The sequence below is a fragment of the Protopterus annectens genome, chromosome 17.part0 (genome assembly GCF_019279795.1).
Source record: "Protopterus annectens isolate FY-2018-M chromosome 17.part0, PAN1.0, whole genome shotgun sequence".
Taxonomy (NCBI): domain Eukaryota; kingdom Metazoa; phylum Chordata; order Ceratodontiformes; family Protopteridae; genus Protopterus; species Protopterus annectens.
Window position 1 is genome coordinate 481,936,160 of NC_056751.1, and position 19,856 is coordinate 481,956,015.

Below are 19,856 nucleotides of genomic sequence, written 5' to 3' on the forward strand. Positions count from 1 at the left end.
TACCTTGAATGCAAAGTTTTTTTTTTCTTTTTAGTAGATATTTTTGTAGCGTTCCCTTATTCCACTATTTTACTTTCCAGTGAAGCTGTAGCCATCTGTTTCACCAAAATAAGGGTTACTGAAGTGTATTTTCTAACTTTTGATGGCATTTAAGTATGGGTTCTACAGATGTGCCAAAAAGCTGTCTTCCAGAGACAAGATTAAATATCTTTCTGTAGTGTGAAACTGAAAGGAAAACACCTAGGTTATGTGGTTTGTGGCAGAATTTTATGAACGTAGGCCAGATCCCATAATGCTTTATGCTTAGAGAAAGGTGTGACCACTGCACTTCTGGGAATGCAGGTAATTCTATGTGAAAGCTTGTGTTCAATAAATGGTACCATGGACATGAGCAAGCCTTGGCAGAAATGCTTGACCTTCAAGCATAATTCTGTCAAATTTTTCTGTTAGTGTACACAGTATAAATAATGCGTGTACCATGACAGGAAATCAAGTGTGCTATATGTGAATATCATACCTACACCCCCATGCAATCTAGCTGGAGAATACTTGGTAGTCGTCCCTGCATGCTGGAGCCTTCTCCTCCTTCTGTACAGTCCCATAAAGAGCTTGTACTCTGTATGTGTCTTTATTTCTTTACATGTGTATCCCATTGCTAAGAAAGAGATGGTAAGGAATAGTGAGAAACATGCTGAGATGAATTAAAACATATTAATGCACTCACTTTTTTGAATTTGCCCGGATCAAGTGAACACAGTGAGTATATACGCTTGGTAAATAATAATCCATTCCGTAATACACTTGCTGCAGAATGCAAACTAGATTCTCCTTATAGTTTTCATGGAACATTTATTTATAGTGCAAGCTCATACTTTTCAAAATGGTCACTCCCTTTTTTAATTGCATTTGTGTGTTAACCAGGTAAACCCACAAGTCGCTTTTTCTCTCAGAGGTGATCTGGGATCACTGTCTGAGCTGGGAACATCTGGTCACAGGCTTATTGTGCCTGCTTACTTGAACTGTTTCTTTCTGAAATTGGTGCAGCTTGTTGCTGTAGCATAGACCAGATTCAGGCCTGCTGAATCTAGCTTTGTTTGTATAACTTGAGCACTGATCCAGGCCATCTTTTTTGGAGAAGGTTCCCCTGCACCCTAGTAAGCAGGGGTGTGCAGTTAGAACTTGTCTGATTGAAGACTGCTGGAACAGGGCACAGTTTTGAGCTTTTTTTCTGGTTAATTGGGTAACTTGTTTAAATCAGTTTGTTCTTTTCTATTGTTTTATATATATATATATATATATATATATATATATATATATATATATAATTGTACTTTATTCATCTGCTTTTACTGTATTTGTGTTTCTTCCTACTTTATTACTAGTGGCATTGACTACAACTCTAATCTGCGATATATAATAATAAGTATCCTTTCTGTGCATTTAAAGTGTTTTTTGAGTGTATCTGCTTTATTTTCTAAAAAAAAAAAAAAAAAATATGTATATATATATATATATATATATATATATATATATATATATATATATATATATATACTTGTTTCCCGCCTATCTAAGCTAGTATACTCCAGTTTTCAGGTTAGTGCTGAATTCAGGGCTGTGTTACAAATCTCTGTGCTTGCAGATACCTTACTTGGATAGAAGGAAGTTCTCTGTTCACCTGTGAGAGAGGGGAGCTTTGAGCAGCCTGTCTGTCCCTGGAGGAGTAGTTACAGCCCAGAAATTAGTAGTTTATTGGCCATTTTGAGCTAATTTCTATCTCTTTCATTTCCCTGCTATAAATACCATATTTGCTCGGTTTTGTGCACCCGGGCAGTGCCAGTTAGCTAGGGTAAAACTATTTCCGGCTCCACAAATTAATTTTTCCATTGGAACTAGACAAACATTCAACTTAAGCACTCAAACTACTAATTTCTCAGCCTGGCACTTACTCAAAACGTATAGCAATCACTTATAAACCATAGCACTAGACCCTCCTGTACTGTACAGAAGGACAAGGCTCTCTATTCGACCTTACCAGCCATCCAGTAAAACAGTTCACTGTACCTATCCAGGCATGTCCAAAGGGCAGTTTCAGGTGTACTCTCCAGTCCAACTGGTGAATCTGGGCATTTTGAGGCAATGTTACAACTGCCTCATGTACACAGACAACCCCCTCCTCCTACCACCAAACACTAATACATGCGAGAGATGCAATTATACAGCCAAACTGGAGGCTAAGGTCTCTCAACCCAAGACTGGAAAAAACAGTCAAGAGGAGAAGGGAAATACTTGCATCACACCACCAGTCTCACATAAGCCCATTAACGCAGCACTGAAAAAAAACACACATAAATACATGAAAACATACTCAGAGGCTCTAATAAAAATCTGCAAAACCAACAGAGATCTCCAAAGCAAACATTCAAGCAACCTCCACCCCCCAACACAAACCATGAAACACATACTTCACAAAACCAGTGTGCCATGCAATCACAGCCCTTAAGGCAAAATAACATACCCAACATACTAGTAATAGGTGATTCTATAGTCAGGCACACTGATGTCCCACTCACTAGGCTGAATAAGGAGAAGGTTACTGTTAGCTGCCTGTCAGACGCCAGGATCCGCCACATAACACAAGCACTCAGGTCACTACAGAACAAGTACAAATATGACTCTGCCATTGTCCATGTTGGTGTGAATGACCTGAGCCGTACCACTCTGGACTACATGAAAAGAGACATGGAAGAGCTCTCTGATCATGTAGCCCAGGCCAGTATGACCCTGACCCTGAGTAGCATCCTGCCCTCACCAAGAATGATACCATGGTATAAAGAAAAAATTCTCAATTTCATCAATTGGCTAAGTTTTTGGTGTCATTCAAAAGGGATCCAGTGTCTGTACACCTGGGATGACATGCTCGACAAGCCACTCTGCTTCGCTAGAGATGGCTTGCACCTGTCACTCTTAGGCTTTCGAATACTGGCCAAGGCTCTTGCCACCCCCATAGTGCCTTTTTTTAGGCAAGGCTCAAAAGACAAACCTACTGCCGTAAATAGCACAAGTAATGAAAAACTGAGGGTAGTGCTACTCAATGCCAAAAGTCTGAACCTCAAAATGCATGTACTCGAGGCTCTCCTCAGTATGGAGAAAATCGATATATGTGCAGTAACAGGAACCTGGTTTAAGGCTCCAGAGAGCACCCCAGCACTAGCAGGCTACAACTCATACCATACATTTCGACCACAGAACCGAAACCAAAATAGAAAAGGCGGGGGCATATCCATATTCATCAAGGATACCCACACCTCCAGGTTAGTGGCACAGCACGATGCTTCAGAGATCATCCACGTGCAACTAACAATGGGCAAAACTGCAATTCAAATTGTAGCTTGCTACAGATCATCCATCATGTCCCTAGACCCCCATTCCATGTTCCTGGAAACACTGGGAAACATAAAGATCCTACCAAACACCCTAATATTGGGTGATTTCAATTATCCAAACATTAACTGGGAGAACTACTCAAGTACTAACTCCCTTGCCCAACTTTTCCTAGAATTTATAAACTCAAATGCCCTGGTTCAAATGGTCAACACTCCCACCAGAGGTGACAACATATTGAACCTGGTCATCACCAAGATGGGTGACCGGTGTTCCACACCGGAGGTCAACCCCTTGCTGGTTAGATCTGACCATAAACAAATCACTTTGGATATCCACATTCCGCCCCCACCCCCAGACAAGAAAACCACTGTGAAAAACTTTTCAAAAGCAAACTTCACATTGCTTAAGACCAAGGTGGAAAGTTTCAAAGCCCCCATGCTGAAGGATAACACTGTCCAAGCTGCAAAAATCTTTACTAATGCATTCTACAGGCACCTACAAGAATGCATGGATCATGCCATCCCAAGCAAAACCAAGACTCACTCCTCCAAGAAAAGGAAACCAGTCCTGTGGACTCCTGCCATAAACAAGCTATACAACAGAAGGAGGAAACTAGTACAGAAAAGAGTAAAATCCCAAGAAGGGAAGACATCCCTAATCAGTATCGGCATGAAACTACGATCCCTCATAAAATCATCCAAGGCGAGCTTTGAAAGAAAAATTGCCAAGGACTCTAAAGATAACCACAAGGCATTCTTTAGCTATGTCAAGAATCTAAGTGGCAATGCTCAGATCTGCTCTGAGTTAGTGCAGAATGGCACAAAATACACTGAACCAACTAATATCACCAACATCCGGGCAGACAGGTTCAGCGCAAACTTTACCCCCCCCCCCCACCCTCAAGAGGGCCCATAACCATACCAGAAGAATGTAGAGTCCCTGAAATCACAGACGCTCAGGTTAAAACAGCCCTCTCCAAAGCCAAAAACACAGCGTCAATGGGACCGGACGGTGTCCCAGGCTGCATCCTACATGAGCTCAAAGATGAACTAACCCCTCACCTAAACACACTGTTCAAACTCAGCCTCTGCACAGGCTACATACCCATAGAGTGGCACACAGCAGTGGTTATTCCACTCCACAAAGGTGGAGCCACAACAGACCCCAGGAACTATTGCCCTATAAGCCTGACTAGCTTGGTCTGCAAGGCTATGGAGCACATCATCATGGAACTCATTAACAGAGACAATGGGAACCTCCAAACACTGGACCCTACCCAGTTCGGCTTTGTTAAGGGCAGATCATGCCTCCTGAACCTGGTGGACTTCTTTGAGACAGTTACCAAGGCTGTAGATGAGGGAAAGGTGGTACACAGAGCCTACCTAGACCTCGCAAAGGCCTTTGACACCATTCCCCATTCTGGTATTATAGACAAGCTCACCAGCCTGAACATAAACCCCTATGTCACAAGATGGGTTGTAAACTGGCTCATGGACAGAGCCCACATGGTGAGCATTGTGGGAGCTAGGTCTGACTAAATCGGTTTACAAGTGGAGTTCCCCCGGGCTCAGTCCCTTCTTGGGATTTTACTCTTTTCTGTACTAGTTTCCCCCTCCTGTTCAGCATATACTTCTCAGAGGTACAGGCAAGCACAGGAGGGCTAATGCCAAGTTTGCAGATGACTGCAAACTAGGGGCTATAATTGATTCTCCGACTGACACAGACATCCTCCAAAAGGGTCTCACTGAGATGGATACCTGGTGTCAAAATCATGGCCTCAAGCTAAATGCCAAAAAGTGCATAGTCATCCCCTTTGGAGAAAACAAAGTACCCACAAACTACCACATAGATGGTAGTCCCCTAAATATGGAAGACGTAATAAGGGATCTGGGGACTCAAGTAGATAGTAATCTCAACTTTGATAATCACATTGCCAAAGTGTTTAGAAAATCCTTCTACATGGCCCACCTAATTCCAAAAGGGTTAGCATCCAGATCAAAAGAGGTCATTGTACCCCTCTACTCATCACTCATCAGACCCATCAAAGAATACAACACCCCATTTGGGATGTACCTTGCAAGACACCTGCAACAGCTGGAAAGACCACAGACATACCTCACCAAGAGGATCACTGGCCTCAAACAGATGCCCTATGCAGCTCGACTGAAGAAATTACAGCTGTACTCAGTTGCATGCCGCCTACTCAGAGGTGATCTCTGCCTGACATACAAGGCCATGTCCAACCCAGAATTGATGGACATGCTCCACCTAAAGAAAACCTTATCCCTGTGAGCCACACGCTCTAGGGATCTAAACCTCACCACAACAATAAATAGGACGTGCTGGAGGGATAGATTCCTGTCCCAGAGACTTACCATGTGTTGGAACAAGATCCCAATCTACATCAGGCAGAGCTCCTCACTAACACTCTTCAAAAGAAATCTTGATGAGTGGATGGGAAACAGAAAGTTTACCTCAGGGATCACTTAAGTGGTTCTGCTGGACAGAGGCACAGGGAACTAATCTAAGGGGGCGGCGAAAGCCAACACATTCTGGCTAGGCTTATAAATGCCTTTGGGCAGATAGCCTAGTACCTACCTATGAACCTATAAGGGATTTTCTAGAGTCATAGAGCAGACAAATGGAGGCTGATGGAATCAAGCCCTCAACTACAGAATTAAGCATTTGTCTTTGGAGCTGAATGGCCTTAGGCCTGAGTAAACTGTGTTCAGTAGTACCTTCTGTAACAGTAGCCTGCCGTGCATATATAATGCCCCTGACAAGCATAGCAGGATCCAGAATGAGATATCACTGTTGCATAAGGTGCGGTACTTGCACCAAAGACCAGCAGCATCAGCTTCTAAGCAGAGTTGCCCCCCCACCCCAAGCTAAATCATATATCCACCCTATTTATGGTCTGATGATGACAAGAAATGTCACAGGCTGTACAGCAACCATCAGCATCATTTAGTTATTTGTCTACAAGGCAATATTGTATGAAGAAGGACACAAGTACTTTGTAATCCTGTACAACAGTGGGAACACGTCACTTACTTAAACATGTGGTCATATGATCTATCACCTAGAGAATGATGAAAAGCTTGCACAAGCCTTTTTTCTGGTTAGCATTTTCTCATGACAGTAATTCACAACAGACTACAGTTGTATATATTGGACACCCATGCAGTTGTGGTTTGCAGTTTTTACCTTACTCCTCCAGACCAGTTTCATGTTTCTTGCAGTTATGTCCAATGACTATGATGCTCAGGGTGCGATGCACAGATTTCCTGTTTTCAAGCTATGATGTCATATAGTAAATCAGTGTCTGCCACTTCAACCTATATGTAGGTTGCAGCCCCTCACTCTCCTATTCTTTCTGTTAACTGCATTGTGTTGTCACAAAATGTTGTGTCATATGCTCTTACTCTGCCATGTTGCTGTCAGTGGAAGAATAACTTATTAAATGAACAGCACTGTTTACAGCTTATAGCTTATAGTAGCTGGGTCTTCAAAACAGTCTTTTGGCTATGGTGCTTCAAGCTTTTGAAATATGGCCTGCCAAACTGTATGGCAAAATGTGAGATAATATGTGAGCAGCATGCAGTAGTGCACAATTGTATTATACTGTGTGTGTGTGTGTGTGTGTGTGTGTGTGTGTGTGTGTGTGTGTGTATCTTGTCGTCATAGCTCAGAGTTGAGGGTATTGCTCTAGATTTTATCAGACTTCAAGTAGTTTTGTACTTTGTCTGCATTTCTTGACATCCACTGGTTAAGATTAGAGAAACTCTAGTATGAGTAAGTACAATATTGTGTTAAATATTATAGAAATTGCATACTGTGAATATCCTTACTACAGCCAGGCAGATCTGCAAGTGTATGCTGCAACACATAAGAATAAGACTATGAGTAATATTTCCACATTAGGAGCTTGGATTTATAACCCTACTCCTCTTCCTATCGCTGTCCCTATTTGTGGTCTCCTGAACTTTATGGCATATTCTGTGTTGTTTTTTTTTTTTTACTAAATGTGTGTTTAGAGTCTCCTTTTCCATTATTAATAGTTCTAAAGACATGCGTCTGGAGCGTTTCTCCACGGGCATCCACTGAAAATAGGCTCTGTGCTAGTCGGACTTTCCTGATCAACAAATGTTAAATAAATAAATAAATGAATAAATAGTATTATTCCAGAAATAGTACCAGCTTCTCTGTTTTAATAGATCCCATTAGTGTCTAAATTGAAATCTAATAGCTCAAACAGAAAACTCAATAAACCATGCTCCCTTGTCAGTTAGGCCATTAGTGGTTATGTGAACTTTGTCTTTCAGCCTTTATTCAGTAAAACCTTTCATCATTGGTATATGGAGATAGACACATGTCAATCATTCAAATAAACAAGTTGTTATTGAATATTTAGATGTTCAAATTGAAACTGACTTGGTCCTGTTTTATTTGCTTTTTCTGTCATCTGTTGTTGGAACTCCTGAGGTAATGAGGGAAACGGAGTGAATAAATAAATAAAGCACAGACTTAAATAAGATCTTTCAGAAATATAGAGGATTTTGATCAAGGCTCCATAGAAAACCTGCTTGCGTTGTGTTCAAGACATAAATGTCAAGAAATTCATCTCAATAGTGAAGCTTGTGCTGGAATTTTTACATCCACAATGAAAACACATAATAGGGTACACTAGATTTTAAAGACACTATCAAAATTCTTTCTTGTGTATGGAGTATTGTTTGCTTTTATATAGTACAAATGTGAGAGATAAAATGTGGTAGTCCTAAGTGTTTTATGGCTTTGGCAGCTGCTGCCTTAGGAGAAGTAGCTACCACACAAATTGTGAGAAGCTGTTAAACTCTTCATTTAGAGGTTTTTTTATTATTATAAAGTGTAAACCATATGAACAAAGTGTTTACTGGCTTACCATCACTAATCTTTGATGGTTGTTGACCATTGTTAATTCTTTGGCATGAAACAATAGCTTGTCATCAGTGAAGAATGCTTAACAAAAGGCTGTTAAGCACTTTCATGACAACTGCAACCAGAAGTGTGCTTAACAATCTTGTTTTATCGATATTTCCATGCATAATCACAGCATTTCACTCCTTAAATAAATAAATTAACTTCTCTTGTTTTGTTTATTTTCATTCTCCATTTCTCAAAAAGTTCTAAGAGACCTTAAATACATACACACACATGCTATCTGTTTATATATATATTATCTATGTGTGTGTGTGTGTGTGTGTGTGTGTGTGTGTGTGTGTGTGTGTGTGTATCTGTTATAGACAGGGGAGAGAGAGAGAGACAAGGGGAGCATTAAACTATTCTAAACTGTCACTGCATCACTAGGTGTTTTATTTACACTGTAAAACTAAGTATGTGTTTTAGCTTCATTTGACCTTACAATCAGCAGCACATATAAACAAAAGAATTTCAGCCATTAGATATTTAATTTGCATTTCCACCAAATCATACATATTTTTCCAGATTGTCTTCTACAATTTCAAACAGACTGAACCCTGTGTGTAGTAGCAACTTCCTTTCTGAGAACTTGTGTTTGTTGCATTTAATAATCATGGTTAGGGTCATTACAACATCATTTTCACTTGACTGCTGCAACGTATATTCTTGTTTATTAGCACCACTAGAGATCATTCTTATAGCTTGTGGGTTAGAGCTATGGAGGTAAAGTTTTATAACTTTATTCAATTGTGTGACAGCAATATATTCCAGTGTAACTGGTCTATTAACTTAGATACTGCTAGAATCATTTGTGTGTACAATGCAGACAATTGCAATCAACAGTGCTACTTGGAATCATCTCCGATTCAGTGAATTGCATGATTTGTTAAAGCTGTTCTAAAGTACATGCTGACAGATACTGAAAAGGCAAGAAATCACATTCACTCTGTTAAGTAAAACTAACAAAACAAAAACAACATTTACTTTAATCAAATAATGTGTAATTTGCCCAGAATCTGTTTACTTCACTTGTGTGGGCAAAAGGTAAAGACGCATGAGTTCAGAATCCAGAGAAACTAAGTTTTAAAGACCAAAAAAGAAAATGCATTAGACTGACATAATAAATTGGTGTCTGATCATTACTAGACTATGTGTTTTTGAAAATGATGCTAAGAAATCCAACTTTAAAACGTATACTATAAAAGAGATGTTCTGGCATCCATTTCAAGAGCATAGAACTGGAGACCTACTCAGAGATCTTTGTAATGCAAATGGACATTTATCTACCCCTATGTACAACCTGTTAAAGGTGTAGCAGGCAATGTGTCTAATAGTTTTTCAATCTGCTAATTAATTGGAGGAGCACTTACCTTTGACTGTCACCTAAGGGGCAGTATAACAAAAATGCTACACCTCTCAAGGTTGTCAGTTTGTGTCTTTAGCAGTTTTGTGGTGGCTGTAATCTAACTGCAACTTGTGGTTTGCTTATTCATTAAAGCGTTGCTGTGTGAACTTAGCTATAACTGTCATTTTTGGTTAGTATATGGAACACAATAAGAGATCCAAATGTATTGCAATATAATTAGTAAGATGATGATATGTCAAATAAGGGATGGCTCACATATCATAGTAGAAATGAAAATGTATCTGAGGGACATCTAGGCTGACAAGCAAGGAGGCAGGAACATGAAGGTAAAAATGCATAAATCAGAATTATTCAGTACAGTTTTACATTTATATTACGCAGCCATTTGTCTTAAGCAATAATCTAGTAAACATGGGAAATCTCATATGGTGTTGTGGAATTGCTTTTTATGTCTGCCCCAAATAATATGTACTTGCATGTGTCTCATTCAAAGTGTTACACTTGTAGAAACTGCAGAAACCCACAATAAGTTTTCCAGTAAATATGACACAGATATACAAAAAGAAAAAAACAGAGTAAAATGTTGGAAACTACAAAAATTCTGCATTTTTTTAACAAAACTGCTACAACACTGTAGAATACTACAGGTAGTAAAATTGCTTTTATTCATAACAACAGTTTATTTTCTTGCTACAGCTTGGGATTGAATATTTTAGTTTCCTTTTGGAGGAGGTAATTCCATTTAAAATTTGACCGAGCTTTAGAAGTAAAGGTTAAGGACTTTTACATTAAGCAGAAATTATTTGGCTAAAAGTCTACACTAACTCAATACTTAACAAGTATTGTCTCTAGCCATGGTAATCCTACTGAACATTTTTAAGGTAAATATGTTCAGTTATTTAAATCATTGAAAGCTCCTGACCTTCATCAAATCTAATGAACTAGCAGACACACTGCCTAAATATGTATACAAACAGATCATGTGACACACCACAAAGTAGTATACAACTATCAATTCCCAATGAATAACATGAAATAATGTTTTCAACTATAAATAATTAAATGAACAAACTAATACCAATCTTCTTTTTCTTCTCTTTTGGCTTTTCCCATTAGGGGCGCCACAGCAGATCATCTGATACCATTTTTTCCTGTCCTCTGAATCTTGCTCTGTCACACCAACCACCTGCATGTCCTCTCTCATCACATCCATAAACCTTATCTTAGGCCTTCCTCTTTTCATCTTACCTGTCAGCTCCATTCTTAGCATCCTCTTCCCAATATACCCAGAATCCCTCCTGAGCAAATGTCCAAACCAACACAATCTTTCCTCTCTGACTTTGTCTCCAAACCATCCAACCTGAGCTGACCATCTAATATACTGATTCCTAATCCTATCTATCCTTGTCACACCCAGTGCAAATCTTAGCATCTTTAACTCTGCCTCTTCCAGCTCTGACTCCTGCCTTTTTATCAATGCCACCGTTTCCAACACATACAACATAGCTGGTCTCATTACCCTTTTGTAGACCTTCCCTTTCACTCTCACTGGTACCCGTCTGTCACAAATCACTCCTGACACTCTTCACCACCCATTCCACCCTGTCTGTACTCTCTTCTTCACCTCTCTTCCACTCTCGCCATTACTCTGAACTGTTGATCCCAAGTACTTAAACTCATCCACCTTTGCCAACTCTACTCCCTGGATCCTCACCATTCCTCTATCCTCCCTTTCATTCACACACATATATTCTGTCTTAGTCCTGCTGACCTTCATTCCTCTCCTCTCTAGAGCAAATTCTCCACCTCTCCAGGATCTCCTCAATCTAGTCCATACTCTCACTACAGATCATAATGTCATCTGCAAACATCATAGTCCATGGGGCCTCCTGTCTTATCTCATCTGTCAAACTGTCCATCACCATTGCAAAAAAGAAAGGGCTCAGAGCTGATCCATGATTTAATCCCACCTCCACCTTAAACACATCTGTCACTCCCACTGCAGACCTCACCACTGTCAAACTACACTAGTACATATCCTGTACCACTCTTACATACTTCTCTGCCACTCTCGACTTCCTCATACAATACCACAACTCCTCTCTAGGAACCCTATCATATGCTTTCTCCAAGTCCACAAAGATGCAATGCAACTCCTTCTGAGCTTCTCTATATTTCTCCATCAACACTCTCAGAGCAAACATCACAGCTGTAGTGCTGTTTCCCGGCATAAAACCATACTGCTGATCACTAATCACCACTTTCCTTCTTAACCTAGCTTCCACTACTACTCTTTCCCATAACTTCAAGCTGGGTCTGATCAGTTTTTTCCCTCTGTAGTTACTACAGCTCTGCACATCACCCTTATCCTTAAAAATAGGCACCAAAACACTTTTGCTCCACTCCACAGGCATCCTATGACTTTCCAAGATTTCATTAATCAATCTGGTTAAAAACTCCACTGCCATTTCTCTTAAACACCTCCATGCTTCCACTGGTATGTCATCTGAACCAACAGCCTTTCTATTCTTTATCCTCTTCATAGCTGTCCTTACTTCCTCCTGCTAATCTGTTTCACTTCCTGATTCACTATCCCCACATCATCCAACCTTCTCTCTCTCTCATTCTCTTCATTCATTAGTCCCTCAAAGTACTCTTTCCATCTGCTCAACACACCCTCCTCGCTTGTGAGTAAGTTTTCATCACTATCATTTATCACCCTTACCTGCTGCACATCTTTTCTAGCTCGGTCCCTCTGTCTTGCCAATCAGTACAGGTCGTTTTCTCCCTCTTTAGTGTCCAACCTTTCATACAACTCCCCATATGCCTTATCCTTAGCCTTCACCACCTCTCTCTTTGCCATGCTCCTCATCTCCTTGTACTCCTGTCTACTTTCTTCATCTCTCTGACAATTCGACTTCTTTTTTGTCACCCTCTTCCTCTGTATACTCTCCTGTACTTCCTCATTCCACCACCAGGTCTCCTTGTCCTCCTTCCTCTGTCCAGATGTCACACCAAGCACCTTTCTAGCTGTCTCCCTTACCATCTCTGCTGCAGTTACCCAGCTATTCGGTAACTCTTCACTGCCCCCAGTGCCTGTTTTAACTCTTCTCCGAACTCCACCTCACAATCACCCTTTTTCATCTTCCACCATCTGATCCTTGGTACTGCTCTCACACTTGTCCTCCTCTTCTTTGTCACCAACATCATCCTACAGACCACCATTCTATGCTGGCTAACTACACTTTCCTCTGTCACCACTTTACAGTCTCCAATTTCTTTCAGACTGGCCCTCCTGCATAGCCTTCACTCATGTACATCATCCTATGCTCCTCCCCATTCTTAAAATATGTATTCACCACAGCCATGTCCATCCTTTTCGCAAAATCCACCATCTGACCTTCTGCATTCCCCTCCTTAACACCATACCTGCCCATCACTTCCTCATCCCCTCTATTCCCTTCACCAACATGCCCACTGAAATCCGCTTCAATCAGCAGTCTCTCACCCTTGGGTACACTCACCACAATTTCATCCAACTCACTCCAAAAATTCTTTTTCTCATCCATCGCACACCCATCTTGAGGAGCGTATGCACTAAGAACATTCATCATTACACCATCAATTTCCAGCTTCATAAACATCACTCTATCCCACACTCTTTTCACCTCCAAAACACTCTAGGCATACTGTTCCTTCAGGATAACCCCTACCCCATTTCTCTTCCCATTCACACCATAATAGAAAAATTTGCACCCACTGCCTATACACCTGGACTTACTCCCCTTCCATCTGGTCTCTTGCACACACAATATATCAACCTTCCTTCTCTCCATCATATCAGCTAGCTCTCTCCCTATACCAGTCATACTGCCAACATTCAAAATTCCTACCCTCACTACTACACTACTAACCTTCCTCCCTTCTTTCTGCTTTCAAGTATGCCTTCCCCATCTTCTTCTCCTTCGGCCAACAGTAGCCCAATTTCTGCCAGCACCATGTTGGCTAACAGTACTGGTGGCAGTCATTGTTAACCCAGGCCTCGACCGATCTGGTATCAAAATCTGTATTGTTGTCTGCATATGTCATATACCAATCAAATATTAAATTGAGCTAATAAATTCAAAATAACCTCACCCTGGGCAAATTGGATGATAGGAAGTCACTAATATTCACTATCTATGGCTGGTTACAGAAGGGATTGGGTGTGTGTGGGAAGTTGATAGACCTCAGTGAGGTCCAGCAAGATGCCTCTGTGAAAAAGGTGCTATTTTCATAACAGGTAATTTCCACCCTGATTCAGAAATCTAAGTACCACAGAAGACTGGAGTAAGCTTGTTCCCCATTAAACCAGGTTATTCCCAACTGATGAGACACTATATAGACAGGAACCCAATGGTCAATAAAACTGGCTCTGTGTAGAGTGCACAGGTCAAGCAAACCATTTTGGAGAAAATGAAGGAGATGCTGAACTTGGGGTAATGCAGGAATCCTACTTGTGCAAGCCCTCACCAATATTGTGTTTGTTGGAAACACCTGCATCTGTAGTGAATATAAGAAATTAAACTGCCACACGTGTTAATGCTTGGTTTATACTGGGGAGAGATGAATCCTTAGAGATGTTTGCTTGGGCTAAGTATCTAACTATTATTGACATGAATAATTGTTATATTGTTATAGGCAAGTGCTCTTGATATTTGCAGGAAAGAAGATGTCAGCTTTTGTTAATTACCATTTATGTGTTGCATGAGCTCACCAAAATGTCATTTGGAATTACAAATGTTTCAAAATATTTCCAGAGGCTGTTAGATCACATCCTGTCGGGGGCAGTGACTGTGATCTGGCCTATATACATGACACCATAATCTAGTCAGGCCTGGCGAGAGCATGTTTTTTATGTTGAAGAGTTGCTGAGTAGACTTAAAAAGTACTCTAGCAATTAAAGCATACAAATGTCAGGAGGGAGTTGTAAAAATGCCTTAACATGATCATGAGTTGGTGGTGGCGATATAAAGGCTATTGAGGTATGACCTACTCCTGTTACCACAAGAGCAAGTAAGGGGATTCCTATGTGTATTGGGATATTACAAGGCACTTGTGTGTAATGCAACAGCCATTCTGTTTTCAGACATACCTAAGAAAACAACATTATCAGAAGGCGTTCATAAAGGTGAAACAGGCTTTGAGTTTACTGTATTTGCTAGTCCTGATTATGTTCAAGAGTTTATTCTGCAAGTAGATGCTAAAAAGTATTGTTGAGGCTTTGTACAGAGCTACATCTCACCAAAGGAGGAATGGCATCCAGGAGTGTATCTTCTCAGTAACAGGCTTTAGGCCAGGAAGGATTTTCATGCAGCCATGGAAATAAATGTATGAACATAGTTTGGGTTTCAACCTTTTGGATACAGAAGACCAGTCCACTAAAGTGGTTACAGACTACAGCTAGTGAGAAAAAGGTAAAATTATTCTAAAATGGAGCTTGGAATCACAATGCTAACATATGATAATCTGGCTCATCAGCTTTAAGACAGACGAATAGGTAGTGAATTATAGATATGCAAATTGTCCAAGTAATGTAGCTTGAAGATTTCTCAGTAAGGCTTTCCTAGTTCTAGAACTGTATACAACCTACAATCATTCTTCCACTAAGATGTAGCAGGCATATACAATGTAAAATCCTGCATAATACCTGCTAGTGTTTCTACTGAAGATCACCATAGGTATACATGTTGAGATGCATAGCCTGCCTTAGGCATAGGCCAACTAGGCAGCTGCCTAGGGCGCCGCTCTAATAGGGGCGCTTTTCCAGTATTTATTTGGTGTAGGCAGACCAAGATGGTGTTGCGGGGGGCACCGTGGAGCTCTTTTTCCTAGGGCACCAGTTGATCTAAGGCCACTCCTGTTGAGATGTCAAGTAAAATCAGCAATTTTATCAAAAATGTAGCACTGCCTTTAAAGGTAAAACTGGTTTATATATAAATACTAGCAGATTCTGCTGCCAATGAAGAGCTAAGCAATGTTATGTTCGTTTATTTCCAACTGGAATTTTCTTACTTCCTTTAAGGGAAGGTATTTAGATTTTCCATCAGACCCATAACAGGAAGGAAAGGACCACCATTTCTTTAGTTTATGCATAAAGTTGGGTTTGCCTGAAAGACTTTACTAAGTCAATATCTTCCAGTATTGCCTCAAGCCAGGACAGTCCTTAGAACATGTTAAAGTTAATGAGACTCAGTTTGTATGTCAGACCTCAGCTCAATAATTCAATCAATCAAATGGAATTTGTGCTTTCCACTGCAAGAGTTCTATTGAATGCTGTTGAATGCTGTAATATGTGAAAGTCCCTGAACTAGTTCTTTTTTATCTAACCAAAAACACTTTTACCATTACTTAAACAACACACTTAATGGTTCCTTTCGGCAAGAGGTACTACAGGGGTCAAACTTTGATCCTCATCTTTTCTCCGTGGTCATTAACAATCTTTCATTTCATTTGCCATCCCTAACTTATACCCTTCACATAAAAGATATTACCCTATTACACATAAATAAGTTACCTCACAAATTACAAAATACATTCAGCTAATTTCAGCTCACTACACAGATGGCTCATTGGCATGTGGCTTATATTAAACTGAGTTAAACAAAATCAAATATTGTACTGTTTGGAACAGATCTGAAATGGGAATGCAAGTCTTCCTTAAACATTAAGCATTAACAACTCCCTCCCAAAAGTACATCACTGACTAAAATTTACTGAAAAAAGATATTTAGGTGCAACTTTTGATCAACAACTCAGTTGGGACTTTCACCACAATCAGTCAGTTAATATGGTCTCACCTTCTCCCACTTGAGTCTATGAAAGCTGTGTCATTATAAATGATAATGCTCAAATTAGAATACTACCTATCACCGTTTGCACTAAATTCATGAAAACACAGCCATAATCTGCAGAGGACAGCAAACAAATTGGTATGTAGGTCCATACCCATATATGGACCAGGATAACTTCACTAAAAATATTCAAACAGATGCCCAGGGCAATTCTCCTATTTAACTGTCAAACAACTACCAAACTGCTCTTAATGCCATCCTTAGCACATACATATTTCAGACAAACCAGCTACTACCTATGCTCAGTGCTAGACAATACAATATTTTTCTCTAAACCTCATTTCACAAACACAAAAAGAGCCCTCTCAAAGCTGACACATACTCTGGAAGTAATATCCAGAAACTACAAGAATTAAGAGTGGTATCCATACTGATTTGGCAAACATGGTATGAGGTTTCCCTGATATTTGCGATGAACACAGCTAAGGCACAATTCAAGGAGGCCATTTATAATAATGTGCAATACCCGTAAGCAAATTAATTATAATGAGATGGAAATATTAGATTGTCTAAGCAGTGCATGCTAATGAAGTGTTTCTGCTATTCATTGTGCAATATCCATGCTGTACAACATCCATTGTTAAAAGCATTGCCTCACCTATGATAGCTACTTTGCAATCCAAGAACTTGCCCCAGCAAACCATTCAGTAGCTTAAATGTTACCATTTCCCCAGTGCTTCCTTCAGTAGTTTAACCATGTGTGAAAAAGCACTCAAATGACTTCAGTATGAATTATTTCTCCAGTGATCCCTTCAGTAGTTTATTTATCTATAATCAAGTGCTCGAATGATACCAAAATGTATTATTCCTCCAGCAATACCTACAGTAGTTTGTTCATGTTTGCATAGGACTAAAATACAATAAAACAAATATTTCTTGAAGTCAGTAACTATACCTAATTTTAAAAATATTTTAGCAAATATTCATTTTTCCCTTCCAGTCAGCTAACTGATTTGCCTAACTCCCATATTCCCCAGATAATTTAATGCATATTACCATAAGTTCAAGGTGCTTTACATGTTTTGTATGAAATGAGGCTTTCACATTTATCTCTCCTAACAGTAATAATACACAAATGTGTAATACACCTTATTCTTGTAATAGCTCTTCCCCTAATAATTATGCCTTAAGCACATTATGTTTTTGAAATGGGGAATAGTGTTTACCAAAATGCTTCCATATTTCCGCAGTCAGTGTTAATGTCTTTATTTGAATAAGGACATGGCACTGTTCTTCATGCATTATTGCTACAAACCTACAGAGAGCAGGACTATGAATACTGCCTTAAGTATATTTAAAAAATGGCTAATCTGGTCTCTTAAAAATGAATACAAGTGTCAATGTTTTGACACAGGCAGGGTATGATATCTGGCAGCTAATTCAAACCCTACACAGACCCCATTACTTCTTACATCTAATAAATGCACTCAGACAATTAAGAAAGAGTACACATGCATAATATCCCCAAATGAAAACATAACTTTGCCTCATAGTCCTTATACATTATAACTTTTCTTGTTTCTATAAAAGGTTTATTTCTTAGCTCTGCAAAGTTCTTGATACAATCTATAAAATTTGCAGCACCACTGGATTTGTAACCCTACTTTCTGTGTTTGTACTTTATTTATATCAAATATTTCTTCTCTGTAAGTGTGTACGTCATAAGTTGTATGGTACACTATTACAGAATGGTAACTGGATGTTAAAATCTGTAACTGCCTAAATCGCCAACATCATGGTTGAAAATGGTCTGAGGACCAGTACATTAACCCAGTCAAAAAGTTATAAATAAATAAATAAATAGTTTTGATAAAGAGCGGGATAGACAGATAGATAAACAGACAGACAAATAGTTAATATTAGTTTATAAGGAGGCAGAATCTTGCAATGTCATGTCAGAATAATCTGTCTGAATTTCAGAACCAGTCTGTTCAGCAAAAAATTAAACAGTGGCCTCCTTAGATTTAGTAAGTCATTTGAATGTTTACATTCAGGCTGCATGTAGCATAAACTAAGCAAACTGAACAGGTAGTCTGTATTTGTTAGAGTACTACTGCATTTATTCAACTGGACTAGAGCAAGTATGTAAGTACATTCATGTCAGTTAGGACTAAATTGAGAGAACATCTTTGCGATCAGATCTCAGCCTTGAGAGTTCTTCTTGAATGATTTGGTAGGTCAAGAAGAAAAAGAATCTGCTTGTAAATAATCGTACAAAGTGAGCAAGCAATCGACTGTCTTCCTGTCAAAATGGATCTATGACAAGCAGCCTGAGGTATTTAGAGGACTACTAACACTTATGCTGTCTGAGTGATGGCATCAGATGTGAAAGTTGAAAGCTTGTGAATCTAGCTCAGAAGACACATACAGCTGAGTCAACAGAAAAAAAGGAGTGTAACATTCGGGGAAAAGACCAATAAATCATCATACTCAGGACTTGAAACCTGTTGACAACATATTGAGTTATGTAATACTAGATGCAAGGGCTGTAAGGAAAAGAAAGGGACATCACAAAAAAAAAAAAAAATGAGATAACTGTACAAATCATTGGTGAACTCTCACCTGGATTACTACATCTATTTCTGAGGATCTCGCAGAAGGAATTACATGTAGCAGAGGTGGTACAAAGGAATGAGTCCAGAAATGGTACAGCAGCTGTGCTTACATCATGCATCCTGCAAAGAAAGATTCAGAATTAAAGAGATCTTCACTCTACGGTCACACAAACTAGTGGAGAACAACAGTGGCTACATTTAACAATATGCACTATACGAGCTAAACATTTGCTTGTGGCAGCTCTGTGCTTACTTATTTCCTTCAGCATGTACTTTTTAATCTCAGCAATGGTATGTATGGAAACATTTTGAAACAACTACACTGATTTATTGTATTCCCTTTTTAAGTAACTAATTTGCTTTATAAATGAAGTAAGAGCTGAGTAAATGTCAGTGAACTGCATAAAACACCTACAAATACTGTATTCATATTATTTTCTACCTCCAAATTTATTGTCATATAATGTATATTACCTGCTCTTCTGACATAATTTTATTACAACAGTTCTAACCATGCCTTCCCCATATAGCAATGCAATGCCAAACATGTTTCACTGTACTGTTTTGTCAATAATGCATGTACAGCCTAACTGGATGACCATCTAGAGATAAAAGCTCATGACCTGGTAGGAATTCTTCAATGCAAAAAGTAAATAAATTAACAAAAGACTGAATCAATCAATAATCAACTGA

At 39.4% G+C, this 19,856-nt stretch overlaps 1 protein-coding gene across 1 annotated transcript in view; it reads right to left on the bottom strand.

Moving 5' to 3' along the window:
- LRRC4B (leucine rich repeat containing 4B) overlaps positions 1-19,856 on the bottom strand; it is a 1,817,755-nt gene that overhangs the window by 467,943 nt on the left and 1,329,956 nt on the right. Inside the window, exon 5 of the mRNA XM_044059307.1 lies at positions 19,171-19,283. The gene's annotated coding sequence lies outside the window, so the exon portion shown is untranslated. The remainder of the gene's footprint in view (positions 1-19,170; positions 19,284-19,856) is intronic.